General features: G+C 44.4%; 1 protein-coding gene across 28 annotated transcripts in view; it reads left to right on the top strand.

Moving 5' to 3' along the window:
* The window catches only part of MAP2 (microtubule associated protein 2), a 227,150-nt gene that overhangs the window by 125,001 nt on the left and 79,652 nt on the right, over positions 1–22,497 (top strand). Inside the window, exon 1 of one of the 28 annotated variants that reach the window (XM_009688655.2) lies at positions 11,135–11,384. The exons of 26 other annotated variants lie outside the window; for them this stretch is intronic. The gene's annotated coding sequence lies outside the window, so the exon portion shown is untranslated. Of the gene's footprint in view, positions 1–11,134; positions 11,385–18,479; positions 18,995–22,497 lie in introns of those variants that run through there. One more of the 28 variants, XM_009688649.2, reaches the window with a different exon arrangement.

Here is a 22,497-nt window from a genome sequence, read left to right as displayed (position 1 = left end):
GGACACCTTTTGCATTGTAACTGGAGGAAAATGACACTAGGGAAAGAATGAAAGTGCACAAAGTGCAAAATATAAATTAGCGGTGGTGTTCATGCTGTCTTCTCTTTTCCCACACAGCCACCTTGTGTGTCCCCTTCTCAGCATAGGTGAGGTCGCAAGGAGGCACCCCAGTCTGCTCTCACAACCAGTCATGGCTTTGAATCCTCCTTCATGAATCTTCTTCTTAAAAACAGTCTCCCTCCTGCTGACCGGTAGGGTGTTCTGTAATCTCACGATTTGCTAGAAACCTCTTCCTGACTTGCAGCTAAAATTTATCAATGGCCACTGTTCTTGTGCCAAACTAGCCTTTGGTTTTCCCTCCTTTGTGTTTATCCTGTATCGTCAATCTGCCTTCTCCTTCCTTTGAAGAGAGAGCTACTGTCAATTTTATAATCAATCTGCCTCTTTCCTCCTTTCTTCTGATCATCTTGATAGCTGTTACGTGCGCCCTTTCTCAGCTGAAAACAGCTATTTTGAACATGAGCAGTAGAAGCCGTACACTGCCTTACTTGTATTTATCCACTGCAATCGGGCATCTGCCGCGTTTTGAGAGGGCTTAAGCGTGCTTGTTAAGCAATGGAAAGGAAGGAGAATGTCCCCTGTCACTAGTAAAGCATGATGATGGTAATGGTGTTAGTAATAATCCTACCTAGCAGGCTGAGTCACTAGTAGATTCTTGCAAACTTGTTTACAGCCAAGAAGCAAAATTGTTCAAGCTGAAATTGTCGGGCAGAGATTATGTGGCTTGCTGCAGCTTTTCAGTAAGTGCCTCCCCAATGCTTTGGAAGCTAGAGGTAGGCCTGGGAAACTGGAGGGAACATAGGGTCCTTCCTTTCACCTGTGTAACGATGGGCAAAGTCAGGTTAATTTTCAGGAAGAGCATGGCAAGGAAGCGATGCTGGGCCATTTGTTGTGTTGCAGCAGTGCCCAGTGCTTTGGTTAGCTTCAGCGGCCACCTCCAACGGTAGGCTTTCCCACTCGTGGGCAGTGCTGTTGTGACTGGCTAGAGGAGCAAACGCAATCAAGGTGAGCTGACAAGCTAGTCTTTGCTGTTTGAAGAGTTTCTTCGGTTGAGAAGTAGATTTTATTTTACATCCCCAAGAGCAAAGTCCCCAAGTTATTTTCTGCAGATCAAGAAACAGTCTGGTGTGCTAATGTTGAATTTTCACATCTGTGGGTTTCTTTCCCTCGATCGCATGGCTGGAAAGAAAACTCAACATCACGGAGTAGAAGCTCAGCTCTCCTAAAGTCACTTGAAATTTTGCCACTGGCTGCAGTGGGATCTTGAATTTATGCTAAAAATTGCCTATTTGAACATACCTTATTTTGCCAAGGATTACAGCTTTATGTTTATATGACAAAGGAATAGCCTGCAGTTATAGAAATGGTAATATTTCTGTAGTGATGTGTTGGAGTTTGGATAGGTATACAGTCCTTGCTGCTTCGGAGCATGAACCAACCATTCATTCGTGGGAGCTGGAGGGCAACTCCACGTGAGCCGGATTATGCCATCTATCAGGGTGCAGCTGAGGTGGTGACCTGATCAAAAAGGCCTTCTGTTACTGGCCTCTCTTCCTAGGAGCTGACCTACCGGATGCCCTCTGTTTATCTTCCCCACAAAGCCCTCCTGCTGTCTAAAACCACCTTTATCCATAACTTCCTACTGACCAGTTCTGGTGAACTTTCCTCGGAAGCATCTGGTTCTGACTGGCATAAGGGCTGGGTTACGGGGCAGGAGGATTTGCTCTTGCACGTCAGCGCTGGGGGATGGAAGTCATTGCTGTCTACAAAGCAGAATGAAAATCATGAAGAAAACGATCCCATTCCAACTTGATAACTCTAAATAGTTTTGCGGTGTAAATCACTGAACGCTGAAGCACTACCAGCCTCCTTACCATCAGTGCTATAAAGCCTGACACTTAAAATTAAGTGTGAGTTACGTGTATTTACGCAGTTATGTTAGTAAACACTCTGTTGAAACCGATAGTGGGAGTAATGGGAGTGCTTGTGAGCGTTCTAGCATGAGACGAGCTTGTGAGAGGAACAGATTCGTTAGTTTAAGGGAGGGAAACTTAAGAGAAGAACAGATGTTTGAATAATAACGTTCTTCCCAGCACAGTTGATGAAAGAAAACTCTTCATAATCATGACCAAAAAATATTCTAGTTGTCATCCTTAAGATGAGTCATTTTCTTCCCTCACGGGAAGGAACCGTGGTCCCTTTTGAAGCAGGAAGTTATAATTCACTCCTGTCTTAGGCTGTAACAGATTGGGTAGTCAGAAGAGTTAAATGAGGATAGGAATATAACGTGCCATGTGATACACGCACAGCTGAGGTCTTTGCTTGTGAAGGGAGATGCCGACCTTATAGACACGGCTATTCTCTTCTTTTGCTTCCCCAGACATCCTCAAATACTAAATCAGAAGGCTTTGGGACGTTTCTGAAATAAAATTGTATTGTTTCGTTCTGCCCTTTGCCATGTCTGTGTGAAATAGCTGGGGTAGATTTCAAGGCACTTGGATCAATAACCCTTTCCTAATGGTTAATTCATAACGTTGCTCCTACCCGTATCTGTCAGACTTCTCTGCAGCACACTGTTAATAACCACTTCCTGGTATCCTTATTTTTGTTAGAATTTTTTTCATGCAGAAAATGCTTTGTTTGTTCATGCAAATATCCTTGCACCGCTTTTACTGCTAAAAAATTGTAGGAGCACAGAAGAATTATGTTTTCATATATGAATATAATGAAATATAACAGTGTCTATAATTAGACACAACAGGATCAAGGCTAGGGTTAGGGTTAATGGTGGTATGCCTGGGAAACTAGCTAATGGGTACCTCATGATTTGTATTAACGTTCTGGGGTTCACTGCTGGTAGCTACCATAATATTAGTAACTAGATGACCAAGCCTGGATTAGATCACTACCGTGTTTGATGCTGCGTGCTCAAAAAACAGTGTTGTTGCAGAGCCCAAAGACCTTACAGTCAAATCTAAGAAGAGATATGGAGATGTAAGCAGTGACACAACACACTGGTGAGACCATATTTGTCAGCGTAATTAGTAGTTTAAAGATCCCGTAGTTCATGCTGGGAAGTCTCAGATGGAAATCCGTACACATGTGATGCAGTTCACCTGGGAAATACCAGCATGAAAAGCACATACATACATTATGCAGCTAGTCAGCGCATATAAAGTGAATCCAACATGGAATCTAATCCTATTTTAGTGGGATTTTTGACTTAAAATCTAGTGTATTATGAAGAGGTAATCTTCATCTCTAGTCTGTCTACGCTCTTCTAGTACGTTTTCCACCGGGAATAAGTTTTTTTTTCTAGTACAGCAACAATCCAGTCTCTAGTGCAGCTCTATGCTTCTGCATAGTGAGCAGTGTAGCAAATAACAGGGTGGGCAAAACAGTTCAGCTCCAGTTGAAAGTGCCTTCTTGCTGGATCTGAAACGTGCCTATACCTTTCAGAGCAAACCTCTGCTCTGAAATGCCTGAAGTCAGATCTTCGTATTGGTTTGAGTTCAGCTCATTGCTGGAAATGATTACTCTGTAAATTTTAGATGAAAATATTTGTATTATTTGACAGCGTGGGTTTGTATCCTGGGTTAGCTCCTTACTCACAGTGATGTTTTCACCACGTTTCCTTCTGTCTCCCCCTTACTCTCAAGACCCCTGTATTCCCCCCTCCCTGTAGAAGCACCAGTTTTCTCATCCCTATGATTCCCTATGAAAAATTCATACTCCCTCCTGTGATGCTTCTGACCCATGATGCCCATTTCCTCCCCTCATCCCTAGCCATCTTCCTCCATGTTTTTCCTGCTTCTCCACCAAAATATATACATTTGCTCCTTGGACCCTCGGGGTCTACCACATTAACTTCAGTTCCATAACGCATTTCCTCAACTTCTTTCTTGGTCCTCTCTACTGTCTCTTCCCATTGTAGCATACCCGGCACCTGTTCATCTTCCACCTGTCTTTGCTGAGGCGGTTGATTGCACCAGGATGCAGGACCGCCAAATAGGGTAATAAGAACTGAGATCTTCCCCTCCATGGGGTAGCATTAATACTGTCTTTCCCCTTTACTCATCTCTGGATTTTCATAAGGTAGGTGGGAGCGTAGCGTCTTCTGTCAAACGTGATTGAATTTGACCAGTGTGATTCACAATTTTTGTATGTGGAGAGACACCAGACAGAGAGAGTCAGGAAATCAGAGCAAAAACATGAGAGAATTAGGGAGCAAATATTTTTGGATTCTTTGTACATTCCCAGTTCTTCAGTTAAGTTAACCAGCAGGACCAAGCAGAGAATTGACAGTACTGGTTTAATGTCAGGGAGAAATTTTAAGGACCTGTTTTGTAGTTGTGGAGACAGGTTGATAACAGGAACTTTTTGCATGCCTTGTGATTTATGTTTTCTGAAATGAATTCTGGCGCTACAATGCGTCACATTTTTAATTGCTACCAAAGGCAGTTCTTTGTAAAGGCATTTTTAGAAAGGAGCATCCATTAGAAGGAAGAACTACGGAAAGCTTTATATAGATCCCTGAAGGGGAGAGGGGGGATGTGTTATGGAGATTCTGCTGAAAAAATTGAGTCATTTAGAGACAATCCAGTTGGTTAGGCCAGCAGCCCTGCAGAGTTGAAAATCAGTGTTTTCATTGTTTTTACAGTAACATCAATGGCAGGGGCTCCTTCATGTGGTAAAGCCTTCAAAGCCTTTACATATGTTTTAAGTCGCTGCTGGTCTTGACAGTTACAGCTGATTGTTGAGGGCTTTATAGGGGCAGGGTCCCTTTCAGCAAAGCTGGGGGCCTCTGCTGAATTTATAGGCTCCCAAAGGCCAGAGCTGTCGGACGGCCAGAGCTCAGGGCTGCCTCATTTCCCAGAGCTGTCAGCCGGTCCCACGGAGTCCTGACTGCCTCTGTTTCCCCAGCCTGGTCAAGAGGTAACTCAAGTTCTCGGCCAGTGTTGCCGAGAGTGGCATGGTGCTCGCCTCCTTTGCCTCCTTTGCATTGCTGGAAAAGTTTGTCATGTTACCTCTAAGTAGATGCTGTGTCTGGTAAACGGCCTTCCTTGAACAAAACTTTCTGAAACCCTGATCTGAAGGCTTTGATTGGGAGCCCTGGTGTCTTCAGGCATATGGGAAGAGACAGCCCTTGCCGTGCAGGATCTGCAGCGTAAAAAGACAAGTTACAGCCAAAGGGAACATTAGAATACTGAGGCATAGGCTGGCTTAGTGATAAGTTCAAGGTCGTGGAGCAGGTTAGCAGCAGAGCCCTGGACTGAACTCTGGTCTTGAAGCCCAGTACCTTAACCATAAGGCTGTTCCACTTTTGAGAAGGACCTCGTGATTACAGGAGTCTGCATGTTGTACCATAGCGATAGGAGGAAGAGAAACTCTATTTAAGTGAGATAATCTTGAAGGCACTTGAATGAGTGCAAGGATTTCTTCATTCTCAGGTCAATTTTGGCAAATTGTATGCAGCTAATACCTTATGGAAGAAAAATTGCTAGCAAATAATAAATTACAGTAATCCAGAGAAGAGGTGAGACAATCATAGTCTCAGCAGTCTATAGATAACAAAAGGGAAATCTCTTTATTTAAAGTACCTTATAATTGCTAATGTTATTAATCGCCTGGAAAATCCATGTCTTTAAAAAAAATAAGCCAAGCTTTTCCTTGAACACAAAGGAAAGAACTTTGTTTTTCATCACTGGGAGGTTTGGATGATCATAACGTGCTTCTTTCTGTCTTTGTAATCCTATGGGAGCGTGATCCCAGATTCACTGCAATTAGCAGGAAAAAAGAGGAGAAAAAAAGAAGTGATGTCAGTGACCTGTCTGCAGTGACATGGGGCTGGCTGAGCTGGCACTGGTAGCCTGAGCTGGCACATCCGCATAGTGCTTTCATCTTATGTGAAAGCACACTGTAGGAAGTTCAGGCAGAGCCACTGTAGTTCTGGTTCCTCTGCTAGTCCCACCTGGCCGCCTTCTCTCAACGCACCATGTTCCTCTCTAAGGTGTGATATGCCTGTTGACATTGGTGTATATAGGGTCAGGCTTGGCTCGTGTTTTGCCTGCAATGTGTATGTGCATGTATATGCCATGGAAGTGGGTGGGAGTCAGCCCTGTATGTGTGTGGGAGCTGCAGACAGCCAGCAGGTGCCAGATTCGGAGCTGAGGTAAGTTGATGTCGTTCCGTGGACCTCACTGAAATTGATTGCGTGATGGATGTCATGTAAAAATCAAACCCCGAAAGTTACTGTGGTCTAAGAAAATCACTTGACAGTGTTTAAAGAAAGTCCCTTAGGATCTTGCACGATATGAGGTGCGGCATGTTCCCCTATGACCTTTGAAGTTCAGATAAATACACCTCTATTTTACTGCATGTCTGAGAGCCTCCAGTGTCGCTGGAAGACATTTGTGCCTCCTCTGGCCGGCGTGATACCATCTTCCATGTAGCCCGTGCAATTCAAATGGGAGACCGCAGTCTTTTAGAGGTGTTCCCTGCTGCCGGTTACCAGAGTTGTTACCTCCTTTGATGAAGGATGCCTTGGTTGTTATTAGTAATGCTTAACTCATGACGTGTCAAAGTGCAGCTGCAAACAATGCATTTATTCATGCCCTTCAAAACAGGTGGAACAGCTACAAAAGTTTATAAAAGATGAAGAAAGAGAGAGCTGCCTAGTCCCCTGAAGTTGCATCACTAGGTCCATTTTTCTCTTTCAGCTCCCTTGCTGTTTCCCTCCTGAGAAGCTGGTAGTCAGAGTTTCAGGCTTAGTGCATGCAGTCCCTCAGCAGGTGATGTATTTCAGCTCTTAGAGTTGATCTCTCTGAAGCCCTGTAGAGGATGCCTACTGCTCTAATATGGACAGTGTCCTCTAGAGCGTGAGTGATCTTTCATGGGGAAACTCATTCTGTTTTCACCTTAAATGGGAGCCAGTCTGGCCACTCTCTTAATTAGACCAGAGGTGGCCTCTCTCCCATGGACAAGTAAATGTCTTTTTGAAGAGATGTGTGAGATGACTCCTTGAGTAAGTGGCTAGCTGGTTACTGTCGCCTGAGGTGTGAAAGTCTTCCCCCTTCCTAGCCCACCGCTGCCTGCATGCCGCTCTTATATTCCACATCAGCTCATGCATTTAAAACAGGCACGGCTACACAAGCTACTTTATGTAGCTCATCTCTGGCTCTTGATTCAGTCAGTGCTAATTATCTACTTTGGGGTGGCTGCAGTCTTGGGGTACCTGTTCTCCAAACTCAGCTTCCTAGTCAAACCACAGTAATGGGGTATCTGTATCCAGTAATCCAAAGGTGATGCAAGGGTAAGTAAAAAAAATCCCAAAGGATTATTTCTTAGCAGATACAGTGCTATTATTTAGATTTCCAGAAATACAGATACATGCATAAAAATCAGTACAAACTGGCAAATGGAGAAGAAACTGGAGTGTTTCAAAGCTTTGATATATCTCTGTTCTCACCAAAAATACGTCTTTGTTCCAAGTGGCTGTCAGAGTTGCCCCCACCTTGCACATGCAAATAAGTTTCTGGTTTTCAGATCAAGCCTTTTAACACAGAACAGAACATGTATGAGAACAGAACATGTATTGCGTGCTTTATCCTCCTTGGATAGGATATTGTATAATAGTGCTGGATGACAACCATACTGTCAGCTTCTCTAAAGGAAGGTATTCAGCAAAATTATATCAGTCTGGGCATCTCTGCTGCCTCTTACTGCAGAAGGTTGTGGTGCTTATGAAAATGCTGCATTGCAGCAAGTGTACTACCCCTGATTAAAAGTAGATTTTGTTGTTGTTGTTGTTTTTGTCGTCCTCCCCCCCCCCCCTTCTGCAAGCTTGTGGGTGGCATTTTAATCGAGTTCTCATGGTAACAAACATAATTTAAAAGCACTGAAGCCTACAAAATTAGTCTTTTTCTATATGTGCTTGAGGTGGGTGTTAAGTCATTACGACTGCAGTGATGTTGGTTATTTCAGTGTTTCTGGTGCAGAGATGACAAGGAAAGGAAAATGGAGTGAAGTGCTGCTGAATGCGGAAAATCTTGATCATCTTTGGGTTTTATTGCATTCTTTTCTGTGAAGAAGGTGCAATTAAAAGAATCTGTAATGTGCTCCTTATGTTTCTCATCTTTCTTTTAGTTGTGTTCTGGCATCATAGTATGTCACGTTTGTAATTCCTGGGAGAGGCAGGTTTATTGATAGGTCTTTTGATTCACCTCTGGCAATGGGAGCCCTTATCAAAACACACATGTAAATGCATGAGAAACTGGAGTAGTCTGTATGCCGTCATCATTTATTTCGATATGTACAAACAGATGGACAGGAGAGCAGCAGGAGGGGGTTAAAATGATATCAGGGAGTATCCAAATTGAGTGCTTCACTTTCTGTTAATGAATTGGTTTCAAAAGCATCACATGGTTCAAACATGGTAACTCATGAAACTTAGGCAATCCTATTTGATTTCTGGGTTGTCTGCTTCTTTCCCAGGTCTCAGGCAAATGTATTCAATTGCATTTGATGCCTTCTCGCGTAAGGAATTTCTTCTACAACATCCTTTCAGTCCTGAAAATATGCAGTGAATAAGGGAATGCAAGTCAGTAATCCTCTGGGGGGGTGTCAGAAAATGTAAGATACAGCTCACCCTTTGCTGCTGACAACAATGTTATTTTATAATGAGAAAATGTACTGGCTATTTCCTGCTGTGAACTACTTGTAGTAAAAAAAAAAAAAAAAAAAATTACTGGAATTTTGTTTTCACATCTTACCTACTAAAGGTTGCTACTTAATCCTCAAGTGTCCTTGCTTAACTTTACCTGCAAAAAACCTGCAACCTTGTCTTGAGAGCTTTATTTCGGGATGGTTAATGCGCATTCGGTATCTCACAGTATAGACATATCTGACCTTGACAGTAAGACCAAGCTCACACCTTCAGAAAAGTGTTGAAAGTAGGATTTACAGAGGTATCGGGATTGCCGGTAAGACAGCAGGCAGTAATAAGGGTTTGGTAAAGGACAGAAATATCTCAGCTATGTGGAAGAAAGTACTGGGCATCTCCCTGCCCTGCACGATCACTTGTCTGCTGTGCAGCGAGGCCAAACTCTTCCTCTTCCTCAGGATCACGTAGGCTGTTTACACTTGATGCTGCAAAGGGACTAGTTGCTTGTTTTAATGTATGAAAGCTCGGTTTTGCCCTTTCCTGTGTAATTTGGCCTTGCATAAACACTTCACAATGATGTGACTACCCAGCCCAGGGACCTTAAGGTATTTTCTAGTATTGCCCACATCATCGGGCCTTTGGCCGCTGCCTCTCGCTCTTATAATCTTGTAACTCCCTTGTTCGGCAATTGCTAAAATGGAAAATAAATATTAGAGACTCAGTTATAATGCTTTATTTATGTGGTTTTTAAGAAGACCTGGAGTGAAAAGTGTCTTAATGCCAGTTCATCAGAATATTTTCCCTGACCCTTTTCCGTACCCCTGACTGAGAACTGGCCTGGGAATTTGAGCAGAGGATTGTGAATACGGCGCCGGTCCTCCCTAGCAAGAGCTGCTCCTGCACTTTGCCTTCTGCTCCTTGCTTGCTGCCAAAGGCTGTTCTGGCATGATAAGGGCCTTAGAAGAGCATTGGGCAGTGTTCATAAATCTCCTAGGTGCTTTTGGGAATCTTCCTTGGATTCTGAATAGGTGAAGGGGTAGAGCTTTTGGAAGAAAGCAAAGACAGCAGTGAGACATTAGCTATTTGGAGAGAATTGATTATGCTGCAACTTCCTGTCACTTCTGCCTGCACTTGCTATTGTCCAGAATAGGTCTTCTATTTAAAAAAAAAAAAAGGTCTGGATAGTCATTTTTTTACTGTGGAAGAGAAAACGAATATTGCCCTTGTTTCAGAACTGCAAATGGCTGTGAGCAATACTCCGTGGAAGCAGTACAGCAAAGTGAAGTACAGTGTATTCTTCAAAGGAGCATATCATTTGGATGGTTGATGTTTGAAGTATCAACTCTATCTTTTAAATGGTAATTTTTGCAATTGATCATATACCTTATGTCAAATATAACAATGTGGATGCTGTACTCTTTATTAGTCTGACATTAGCATTTCCCTTTTCACCAAATAAAGCCTCTTTAAAACGCTTAGAATTTTAAAGAAACTTCAAATATGATGAGGACTGCAGTTGTGGAGTACCCTCCCCTACCAAATCCAGCTGTATCAAGTAAGGTGCCTTTTAGAAGGACAAGTGAAAAAAAATGCTTCCAGAAAAATCTCCTGACTTTTTTAATATTCCCAGAGAACACTCACAAAGCAGCGGAGAAAATCCAAATGGGAAACCTCTGTGGATTGGCGTGCGCACAGTAGGGTTTGATCTGAGCACTGCTTCAGAAAAAGGAGCTTTAGGGTTTTATTCTTTCTTCTAGTTGGTGCTGCAGCCTCTAGCATGTAAATTGCTTCAAACTGAAAACAGGTATAAGGACAGCAAAAGAGTCCTCCTTTTTAATAATGTATATGTATTGTGTCAAAAAGTGCTTTTCATCACTTCTCTGTACCTGACAGTGCATCTGGGGCAAACCCAGCAATGCTGGAAAATATCTCAATACCTTACTCCTGGAAAAAGTCTCCCAACTCTCAGCTCAGCCTGCTGCAGTGCAGAAAACAGGTATGGGTAAGAGTAGTCTTTCATGATCCATAAATTGAGCAGGAAGTCTTGATGCCTGAACCAGCATTTTCTTCAGTGAGCAATCTTCCCTTGCATTGGTCATAGGGATTTTTCAGAAGATTGAGTGTGGGGCTAGATTTGGGCCACACGTCACGGCCTGTTTTTTCCCTTGTGCCCTGAGAGGAGACAAGAGAAAAATGAGATCAAAGAAATACTCTCTGGTCTCGGTTTATCCAGTTATGCTTAGGTGCTGCTCTGCAGTTACGTGCATCTTGGCGCATGTCCTCATGAGTTCCTTCTCAGCGGTTTTGAAAGGGTGCTCGGCATTTAATTTGGAGGCTCTTTTGTACCACGTGGTCTAAGTCTAAATGTAAGTAGTGGGTGTTCTCACTTCAGAAGCTCTTTGGAGGCAGAGAGGCATTGCTGTACTTCAAAACAAAGGTGCCCTGTTGTGCTGCATGAGATCTGTCTCCCTGCATAGCACTGTCCCTCGGGGCTGCCAAGGACCTCACCACGTCTTTATGGGCACAGCCTAGGTCCTGGCCAGGACAGAGCTCAGCGCAGGGACCAGCAGCTGCCTGGCAGCTGGCCAGGACTGTCGGAGGTTCAAGCATGGGGCTTGTGAGTCCTGACTGCAAGTGTGGAGACCCAGCAAGAACGTGAATGGTGAGTAGCTCTGAGTTACTGAAGAAGGTATAGACAAGCCTTTGAGATGCCTTTGCTGGAGGCTTTTACGGTTTCCCCTGTTTGAACATATATTCTTCTTCAGGGGGCGCAAAGAAGGGCTCTATGCCTTTCTGGGTTACTGATCAGGTTCAAGGCTTAGAGCAGGAAAAATGAACAGGTATTTATATTGATTTTCAAGGAGCTTGAATTGTCTTTCAGCTACATGGCAGAGAAAGTCTCTCCAGACCTGTTTATGCCCTCTGCTTCAAATCCAACCGTTGGGCTCTGGCCTGCAGCACGGCAGCCAGCGCGCTGCCGGTCGTCACTGAGGTGCAGTGACCTTTCCTGCTAGTGCTTCCCTGAGCATAACGTCTTCATCTGTTCCCATATGGACCATTTGCTTGTCATGGTGTTAGAGGTGAGGCTGCCAGTCAAGGCTTGCTACTTTATAAGATGCTGTTTCCACTGTCACTTTGCCAGACTGTTGCGATTTAGACTGCAGTTTTTGCTCTGGGAGATGGGCTCGTCTGACACTCTTTTATATGCATACGTACTTCAGGCCGAGCTGCTCAGCCCTGTCCAAGAGCACGGCTGCCTACCAGGCCCCGCCGAGGAGCCCATCTTGGCTATTTTAACTCAGGATCTTTTCTGTGAAGTTCTTCAGTTCCTCTTGTGTTGTCATGGCATTTTGTATCTTTGCAAAGTTTGCTGAAGGTCAGGAGAGACTTGCTTGGATCTCTACTGATTCTAGCCTCCCTCAGCCTTGCCAGCCCTGCTTGTGTCATATCATATCTTATCACTGATGATATCACTGCGAGAGAGAAGAATCTACCTCTCCTTCGCTTATAATCTTCTAGGAGAGGCGAAAGTCCCCAATTTCAGATGCAGAGGTGACCAAGGCTAGAAAACCTGGCTAAGACCTTGTGGAAGGAAGCAGGGATTCGAGAGCAGAAGAGGCAGCTCTGATGAGGAGTACATGGGAAAGGAGGGAATGGCTTAGCAGTGAGATGGAGGCGAGTTGCGGGGAAGGGACTGGATGAGAAGTCCAAGAAGGAAAACTGGGAGTTAGTGCGGGAGTGGGAATGAGGAAGATGCTGGCCTGGATCTGAAACTGGACCTGGGTATGAGGAGGAAACCCTCAGAGTCTGTAGTGGTGGAAACTGTAGCTTGGACTGCAGAGCTGCATGAGGGGACTGGAACCCACAGCCTGAGACTGGGGCGAGAAGCTGAAGCAGTGGAGACTGGGCTAATCTAGGCAGTAGGAAAGGGAAGAATGATATGTGCTTATTAAACTAGGCAGGAGCCGAGTACGTATGCGCAAGGGCACCCAGTTACGGCTATGCAGTCATCTCTGATTTCTTCCGTATCCAGACTCTTGAGGTGTAATCTTGCAACCTTAATATCCTTTCAGATAGTTTTGTATGTATGATATATGTTGACACACTCTAGACAAAATCCCATTTGTGACAGTTGCTTTTTTTTCCCACATTTTTGGTCATCTTTAATGTTCTCTGTCACCAAAAGTAGAACAAAACTTTCCATTCCTAAAGAAATAAAGTTCAGCGCTGTACAGATGTGTATATTTAAGTGGCTGCCATGGCTGGATTTTGTTGCCGCCAGATAGACAGTGATTTATTCTGTAAGTTTTGTGCCCTGAGCTTTCAGAAAAGCTCTTCTTTTCATCCTGAAGCCCAGCAGAAGTCTAGCAGTAATAATTAGCAAGCCATAAAAATCGACCTGATTTGTGGGAAGCACTGAAGGATGCTGAAGGATGCAAAGAGACATTTCTGTTCAGGGAGGTAGGAACAAAAGTGCATGGTTACTGACCCAGTCATGTCAGACCTAAATTTTGAGGGAATCCCAAGTGATAAGTGCTCTGCAGTCTGAATACTGCCTATTCATTCAGCCCTTCTAGCAGAGTGAATGAATCATCTTTTAAACCAGAGACAGTCCCTCTGGGTCAGAGTTGAGGTCAGTGGTGGGGCATGTGTTTCAGACTGTTTGCCCTAAATGAAGAAGAAAACGTACAAGACTTTGCTTAACGCTGTTGCCGCTTCAAGCATCTCATCTATAAAACATTCACATTTAGCATCTCATGAGACCTCTTATAAGTGGCAGCTCTGGATGCAAAACCAGGTCCTTCTGGAAGGGCCATCTGTCTTCCTATCTGCTCATGTGCTCTTCCTCCTCGCTGTCGCCCCTACCCCCAAACGTTTCTCTCAGCTGATTGTTCTGTTTCTGCGCCCAACAAAATCATTATCTCGGTGTCATTGTGCGCTGTCTGTAATTTTTAGTTTGAGGAGAGCGCATTGAGTCTGCGGAACAGGTTGAAAACGAGCACTCTCCCTCTCCATGCGGGGAGCCAGCCAGGATGCAAGCAGCAGGACGCAGTCTGCAGAGCTCGGTTTTGCTGCATCAGCAGGGAGATATGAAGGAACACGTGTCTGGAGTGTAATGTGATATTCCACTTAGAAACTTAGGAGACCAGCAAAGCTGTTGATTTGCCGGAGCCTAGCAGTGTAATAAGTGCTTTTCATTTACAGTATAATCCAGTCTATATCATAAAATGTATTTTCGTTTATAGTTTGTGGGAATTTAGCAAGCAGCGTTCTTAAATGTTGTGACGCTCAGCAGGCGTCTGTGACGTTCCACCATGCTTAATGGGGAAGGGACCCCTTTAAAAATAATTGACGGGAAACCACACAATTATGTAATATTAATATTGTATTAGCAAGTAAAGGCTCTACGCCAAGGTAGATCTAGTTGTTATTTATGTGATAAAAAGAGTCCTTTCCCAGAAAACTCTCTTGTATTGAGAAATCATGGACAAATTAATGGAAGAAAAATTTATCCGCTTGCCTTTTGAAGCTTTGTAAAATTTTATCATACATAACCTCCTGCCGCAGCTTAATTTCCTGGTATGGGAAGAATCTCCTCCATTGAGTTGTTTGGAGCCTGCTACCAGCTAGTTTTGTTTAATACACTGTAGCTGTCTGTGGAGAGGATGATTATCTGTTTTCCCCTCTCATCTTCTCCATCGCTGCACATGTTTTTGTAGACCTCTATCCCATTCGCCTCTTTCCCCAAATGAAGAGTTACAGCCTTTGTAGTCATTCATTGCACAGAAGCTGCTCCAGATCTTTGGTGATCCTTGTGGTGTTCTCTGTACCTTTTCCAGGTCTGCTGTATTTCATTTGTGATTAATACTTAATGCTTTCAGGCATCGTAAACCAACACCGGTGTTAATGCTGCTACAAGACTTTGCAAAAGAAAAGACGCAGAGGAACTCAAGAGTGGTGTGAACCATTGTACATTACATCACAAGTGTCTCCTGAGGACATCTGAAGCACCCAAATGCTTAAGTGCATGCATGGGTTTTCTGTGTCCATCGGTGATAGGCGTGTCAGATATCCCATTATGCTTCTTGCATCCTGTTGCTCTTTAAATGGGAGTCTGTAACCTCAGTCTGTGGAGGAGCTGCCTCACAGATAGGTTATGCCCTTGTCCAGAAGGAAACTTTGAGGATGTTTTCTGCATGTCCTACCTGTGTTGCAAAGAACATGGTGATCTCGGTCCTCGTAGACCTCGGTGTAGGTACCGAGCTCTGATGGAAATCAGCGGGTCCGTATCAGCAGCTGGAGGCTTAGGCTTTGAGAACAGGCTGATCGTGTGACTGAAGCTCTGTGGAGCTGCTTGCCTCTTCACGTGGAGCAGGTTATGCTGGCCACTGCTTGCAGCACGAGCCTAGACTGCATGGTTTGATTGGCGATGGCAAATCCTTGGTCCTCTCCTTCCCCTTGGCTGTCTCTCTATATTAAAATAGCACGCATTCAGCCCCATGGGTTTGCTTTTTCCAGACTTTTTCCTCAGTTACTGAATTTGTTCATCAGTCATATCCTATCATTCTTGACATGCACCACTTCATCCAATGCAGCTTTCTTAGCCTTCCCTACTCCCCAGCCCTGGACTTGTTCCTTCCCTCCCACCAAACCCATTCATTCCTTCTCTTGTCCCCGGGGAACGCCACTGACTTCTGTACATGTCAGCCCCTCGGCGCTGGGTTGGGAGAGAAAAGGTGGCAGCAGGACAAGGTTAAACCCAACTTGTAGGAAAGATCAGATAGTTGCATATGCCCGTGGGAGCTTGGAGAGGAAATGAGTCTCTGAAATGAGCCTTTGCTATGATAGCAAGCCCTACAATGAAGATTTCAGAAAGGCTGTATAACTCAGTGAGTTTATTCCTCCTCAGACTTTAGATACCTTAATTTTCTTAACTTAAAAAAAAAAAAAGTAATTAAAGTTGAAAATTACCAAAGTTAAAACACAAGCAGGAGGCACATGAACTCCTGTTTCTGTGGCAGTGCACATCCCAAGGTCTGAACCGTAAGTCCTTACAAAGGCAAAACCTCAGCTGAACGCGAGGGCTGCTCAAGCGACTGCTGTGATTTCAGGTTCCTTCCCTGTCGACAGCACTGTGTCCTCCCTGCCCTCCTTCCCTCTGTGCTCAAGCACGCTGGAGGAGTTGTGCTTTATTTCTCTTCTTTGGTAGGCAGTAGATCTGGGTGAGCAAAGCTTTGGCGGGGAAAAGCTATCTCATGACAGAATTACATCCCAAATGTTGTGATTACACTGTCTAGAGCTTTTGTGAGCACAAAAGATTTCTAGGTGTTCTCATTTCCAGGTAAGGAGAGAGCTTTTTTTTTTTTCCCCCTCCGTGTACACGAACGAGTCATAGGAGCGGGTGTCTTTGTGCCTGGACAGTGTATGTTGAAGGCATGCAAACACAATTGTATATATAGATAATAGAAAGTCCTTTGTGTGTAACTTAGGAAACAATATGAAGGAATTAAGTAATCCAACTGCTTTAGTAGGACCAAGATTTCATAGCACAGCAGTGTCTGCTCAGAGATTCCCCAGAAAAGAAAATTCCAGCACTAGCTCACCCGTGCCAAGTTTGCTGTAAATATAGAAGCAAGCAGACTTTGCAAATAACCTCTTTCGCCTCCAATTTTCCAACCCTTTGTCCTGTTATTTGTATTTATTTGTTTGCAGTTAGATGTTTTGTGCCGCAGTTAAAAGCATTGGCTTCTGTTAGCTGTAATGGGTTACTGGGCCCTTGCCTCTCAGGGTTTCTGACCATAAAACGGAGAATCGAAGATGCTTAAGTGAATCTGGATGGAGGGACCTCAGAACAAGCTTTCTTCTGCCTGATGCTCTTTTTCCGCATGAATAAACAACGTGTCTGTTAGACAAGAAGATGTTGCCGCTTCCACGGCGTCCCTGGCGTGATTGCCTGGTGTGTCTGGTATAGCGAAGCAAAGCTAAAAGCGCTCTCAGCAAAAGAGTAATCTGTTGCCCTTGACCTGGGGAGAAAACCTTTTTTCACATGAGCAAGAGTTTTTGCCCAAACGCGTTGGAGCAGCGCAGGGCCTCGAAAATCCTTTCCTGTTGTCACTTCCATACTTCGTTTCCCTGTATCCCTGTATTGCTTAGTGGAATAATTGAGTGTGTCCCTCTACCTCAACGTACAAAAGGACAGAAATAAGCTTGGATGGTGGCTGGGTCAGGATAGCCTCCCCTGAAGTTACTGAACTACTCCTTGTTCTGGGGTGTGCGGCCAAAACAGGGTGCAAAAGCTGCATTCCAGAATTTTGCTGTGGGCTATTTTTACTGCATGTATTTACGTGGAAGAAGCAGCCTGAAATCAGCCTAAGGCGCATATATGTTTCCTCTTTCCTGTTCGTAGAAGCTCATCTTGGTAGGTCTCCCGAAGACAGTATCTGGGTATTTCCAAAGTTTTCTGATAGCACTTGTGGAATTCATTCACAAGGCAAGACCTCTGAAAAATCCAAACTGCAGACATGTTTGTAGAGGCAGTATTGGCAGTATTTAAAAAAAAATCAAAAACTCACTGAGTAAAGTTTAGAGCATGTGAAAACGTGTCATGTTTAATGACATCTTGGTGAAACTGAAAGAAATAGGGGATATAAAATCAATTCATGTTTGTGAAGAAGAAAAAGAGCCCCCAGTGCTGTTAACATGCCTGTTCTGGATAAGTGAGGTTCTGGTTATGTGGGTTTTCGCTTAGCAGCCAAGCGTGTAGCACCTCTCTGCTAAGTGGTCCAGTTTGCCGTGTCTGCATTCAGCATGGCTCTATGTAGTTAGCAAGCACATAGACCTGTCCTGCATGGAGAATACGCAAGAAACATATTAGCATACTTAATTGAATTCCTCATTACCTAATTTGAGCTGTCATTCACCATGGTGTTACGGACTTCCCTGGGCCGTCAGGCCTGCCTTAAACAGCTTGACTTGTTCAGGAAGCTGGACTTGAGTCATAGGGAACTGTAATAAGTAGTTAGGGTCTCTCCCAAAACAGGGTGGGAGCTTCCTTGAAATAAGACACTTGTTCTTCCAGAGTAGAGATTTCTTTTCCACGCTTATTTCTCTTTTGACGTATGTAGTGCATATATCAAGCTATATACTTTTTTTTTGCCAATGAAGACTTTCTCCTCCAGCTCAGCTGTGTTGTTGTTGTGGATTTCAACCTTCGTCTTGCCAAGGATTGAGGGGACCGCAGGGGTAAGAGGGAAACGTGCAAAAAATAGAAAGCTTTCTTATTGGAGATATGCTTCCTGGATGCTGCTTTTCCCTTAAAAACCATCTCCTTAAATAAAAGGTTTCCTCTGTTCTTCCTAGCTTTTTGAAAATGTGTTTGTAATAAGTGGGGGGAAATCCTGTATTTACTTTGGTAGTGAAATGCGCACTATGAAAACGCAAATAAGGTCTAAATCATTGAGACAAGTGTTTATTTCAGTGAGACTTGAATATACAGTTGAAAATCTGTGTTTATTCATATTGTGGAAGAGCCGAAGCGTACCCTGCAGAAAGTTTTAGTTTTCAGTGAGACTGTTCCCTGGCTATTGAAACCAAGGAGGTTAGGAGAGAGAACCTGCTCAAAGGCTGGTTAAACTTCACTTCAGCGTTTCCTCCCCAAGCAATCTTGTGTAGCAAAGCGGTTGGCAGAATTCCTCTGAAAATGATCTCAAAGGTCACATAATAAGAGTTTGTCTGGGACTGTTTGTCCTTTCAGATCACACTCCAAATGAGTATGTGTTGCTTGCACACAGCACTTCTAGCTGGCGGTGTTTGTTTGCGACGTTTCTTCTGCTCTCGGTACCTCCTGTATTGAGGGTGGAAAAGCCAACGTAGCCACTGTTACTTGGACCTTTTTTGCTGCCCGAGGCCGTAAGTCAGGGCCTTCCCAGGAGCAGTTGTCGCTGGCTGTCGGAGGTGCGGAGCCGCGTGTTTCGAACAAGCCTGCCAATGGCAATTTATTTTCCCTAGTGCATGAAGAAGGCTCAGGATGCCCATTTGAAGTTGTGCTCAGCGGAGAAAGTGATGCCGCGTGTCTGACCCTGAGGTACTCCCTTGAGATTGTTCTCTTCCTTATTCAGAGCTGGTTTCACCCGGTCTCCTGGAAACGAAAGACTCCACTGAGAAATCTGGGAGGTTTCTGGCTGCTAGGAAACGCTCGCGGCTTCCCAGCGCCTCTCCTGCAGCGCATCCGTGGCTCCCGCTCCCCAAGGCACGAGAGAAAGGAGAGCTCAGGTAGGATGGAGCAGTGATGGCCACCTCTGTTACTGCTCAGAAGACAAGGCTGTCACCTTGCCTCGTCTTAATAGGCTGCTTAAAATTGCTGAAGGATCGCGTGTGTTTTGAGCAGGAGAGACTTCTGTTCCTTGGTGTTAGCACCTTTGTAGTCTGAGGTTACTTGTTTAATGCTGTTGCCGTCCTTAGCACGGACTGGATTTACTGGTAATAAATTTTGCCTTGTTTCATGTCGCAGATGTCAGGTATGGTTGTCATGGTGCTGTTGTTATGGCTACTGTCTCCTTCACCGGCTAAAATGCCTTTCCTCTCTCCTGCAGTAAGAGGTGATGATTAGTGATAGCTCTGTGTGTGAGTGCAGTTGTTGAATGGTATATTGGGTAAAAAATACAGCATTGTGGATAGAAACTGTCAAAAAGGAGTGGTGTTGGAGTGGGAATGGGTGTGCAGAGATTTTTTTTGGCTCCCGCTAAGGAATGTGTCGGGGCGGCAGTGCGTCCTGCAGCAGGTCAGTTCAGTAGTGCTCTGCTTTCCAGGTGCCAGGAGAAATTAGTAAGTTCTCCAGGAAGGAAGAGCTCTGTCAGCTGGGAGCAGCAGCTGAAAGACTCATTCTCATATATTAGTTGTTCCTAAACTCCTGCGTCAGGGTGGACCTATTTGTCACCAGTGCAAATGCAAGCTAGTCTGTGTTCTGCTCCCAGGAAGGAGCAAGAGCGCAGTATCTCATAGATATGTTCCTTCTACACTGGGCAAAAGACCCTTTTTAAATTTCTCTTTGTTCTGTTTGTTCCCAGAGCTGTAAAAAGATGGAGCAGGACGAAGCTCATGCAGTTGCGTTAGCTTTGGCCTGGGTGCTGCCAGTCTGTTGTAGTGATGCATGCTGGAGTCCCGGAGCCTAGCTTTATGCTTCTGAATAACTCGTTTCACAGGGAAACATAGTGGTGCTGCACCTAGGCCCTCATGGGCACCAAAGGGCTGCGCTGCACGGCCACGCAAGGTATGCTTGCGGTATGGAGCAGCGAGGCCTTGAACAGAAGTTCTCGTTCCTCTAAGTTAAAGCGTTTCCTTCCGTGATCCACCCCAAATTACGTTCGGCCCATAGACTACCGTGCATCGGTTGTCTTATGCCGCTTGTTACTGTTAAAACATGCGAGCTACGCTTCTGTCAATCTAGCTGCTAAATAATCAGACCAGCGTTGGAGGTTGTATTGTTCTACATCCCTGAAGGTTTCCTCTTTTTAAAAAACCTCTGCCATATATTGTGCCTGTTTTCAGGACCGTTCTCAGTTTGGATGGTCCTTGCATCTTTTATGGACCCTTTATCCCCAACGTGTTGGCTTCTTTATCTCATGTTTTGATTTAAATGGTGGTTTTAGCGTCTTTGTCTCGTGGGACTGGCAAAGCTCTGGTAGGTCAACAGAGTAATTCTTAGAGCAATTCCCCTATTATAAAGCTGGTTGGAGGATAGTTTCTAGATTTGAAGCTACTTCTAAACTGGGGGGGACGTTTCATAAGTGACTTCTCTATCGCCACTTGAATTCTATACTTTGGGAGGAGGACTTCCCGTAGAGTTTGAGTTTTGCTTAGCTGATTTTAGTTTTTTATACTTGGCTGGATGAAGAGTACACTCGGTTTTGGCCTGGTCTGGTGCACGTTAAAATCTTTTCATTGAGTTAAGTAGATTTTAAATTAGGCCCTTTGGGCTTAACATCCAGGTTAAAAGTACGGCTCTGCTTGCTTCATTGCAGTGAATGAAAAGCAGTTGCGTGGAGCAAATGCCCTGCACTGTAATTAAGCGTTCTTCCTACACCAGCAGGAATAGGTAAGATAGGTATCCGTGCCCGTTGATGGGAATGCTTTTAGCCTTTTTCAAAATCTGCTGTTTGTTCTCCTCTGTGTTGCTCTCCGTGTGTAAAACAAGGATGGCCTGGTCTGAGAGGTGAGTCACCCCAGCCCATGGTGAAGCTCTGACCCCCAGCGGGGAGGCTGCACAGCGCCGACCCGCGCTGCTTCCCGCCCCCGGCGGCAGAAACTCCCAGAGGGCTCTGGACCTTTGGAGCCATCCAGCAGATAACCGTGTGGGAAGGAGCAGAGGGCTGCAGGAGTATGAGCAGCAGCTCCTCTGGCTCTCGGATCACCCTCTGCAGTGGCGGTGCAGTAGGTCCAATTGACAGCTTAGGAGACTGGGTCCGGTCCTTGTTTTCGGCTCTGGCAAGCACTGCACTAAACTTTCTTGGTCTTTCCACAGGGAGCTTCCTTTATTTAGCCTGTGGTCCGGGCACCGTCCGTTATTTTTCAGCCATTTTGTAGTCCAAGATATAGTCAAAAGAAAATTTGAGTTAAAAGATTTTCTGCACAAAATGCGTGGCTCTTGACTAATTGTTTGCCATGTAGGAATAGCAAAGCCTTTATAACCCCCCAAACCTTAATACAAGTGTAAGTGGATGAACACTGGCTGTATTTTTAACAGATGCGAGGTTGTATTTAAGAGAACAGTCTTTTTCACATTGTCTAGGTAGAGGGATTTAGCTGCAAGCTGGTAACTTCAACAGCGGACAAGGAGGAAATAACATGTTTGCTATAAATTGCCAGAGAAACCTATTTGTGCTGTATTAGGCTTAAAAGGGAGATTGGCTCACATTGCTATGTATAATTCCATCCAATAATATACTGTATTACTAGAAGTACGGTACTTAGGCGTTTAGGATCAACTGGTAAATTTTGTTAATCATCTAGTGTCTCATGGACTGTGACCAACCATTTAAAATAAGATGGAAGCTAACATGATTCCTGTCAGACGCCATTAGACTTTCTCCCCATTTATGATATGTTTGCTGTGATTCTTTTTGATCAGTGTGATGCAGACCACTCACATCTAAATACAATTAAAGTAGTTGGAGAGAAGATGCATGCGCAAGTGAAATGAAAGGATAAAATTCAGCTGCAGAGCTCTTCATGTGTTTGTTGCATCCCGAATTAGCCGTCTTGTTTTCTAAGTACTTGGAGATTCCTTCTGAGGCAGGCCACCAATAGTACTTGTGTGCGGCATGAGAGCGCTAAGGCCGAGCTTTTTGAAGGTGGCAGGAGATTATTGGAAATTGTCCATCCGGATTTTCCATCTTCTGTCTTCTCGCTCTTGTTTTCATTCCTGCCTCTTGATACCTACCCACTTTCCTTGACTTTTCTAGGCATAATTGTCAGTAAGTCGAGAAGTTGAATGGCAAATGCCCTTGAGACCTTTTCACCCACAGTGCCTGATGCTTAATATTCAGACCCATCATCACAGTTACTGGTACATGGTCAGGAATTAAAGCTTTGTTTTCTTTGTTGCGTTATTGGTCGGTATGAGTTAGATCGCACCCCACAAAGGTGTACCGGACGCACAAGTGTGTCTGGTTTGTTAAAATTATGAATTATAGAAGGAATTTTTTTTAAAGTATAGCTCATTTTGAAGACCTCTGAATTTCGTTCTTCTCTGCTCCTTGTGCACCACGAGGCCTGCT

Source organism: Struthio camelus, chromosome 6 (assembly GCF_040807025.1).
Source record: "Struthio camelus isolate bStrCam1 chromosome 6, bStrCam1.hap1, whole genome shotgun sequence".
Classification (NCBI taxonomy): Eukaryota; Metazoa; Chordata; class Aves; order Struthioniformes; family Struthionidae; genus Struthio; species Struthio camelus.
The sequence above is the reverse complement of the archived record's forward strand: the minus strand, read 5'-3'. Positions and strand labels throughout refer to the sequence as shown.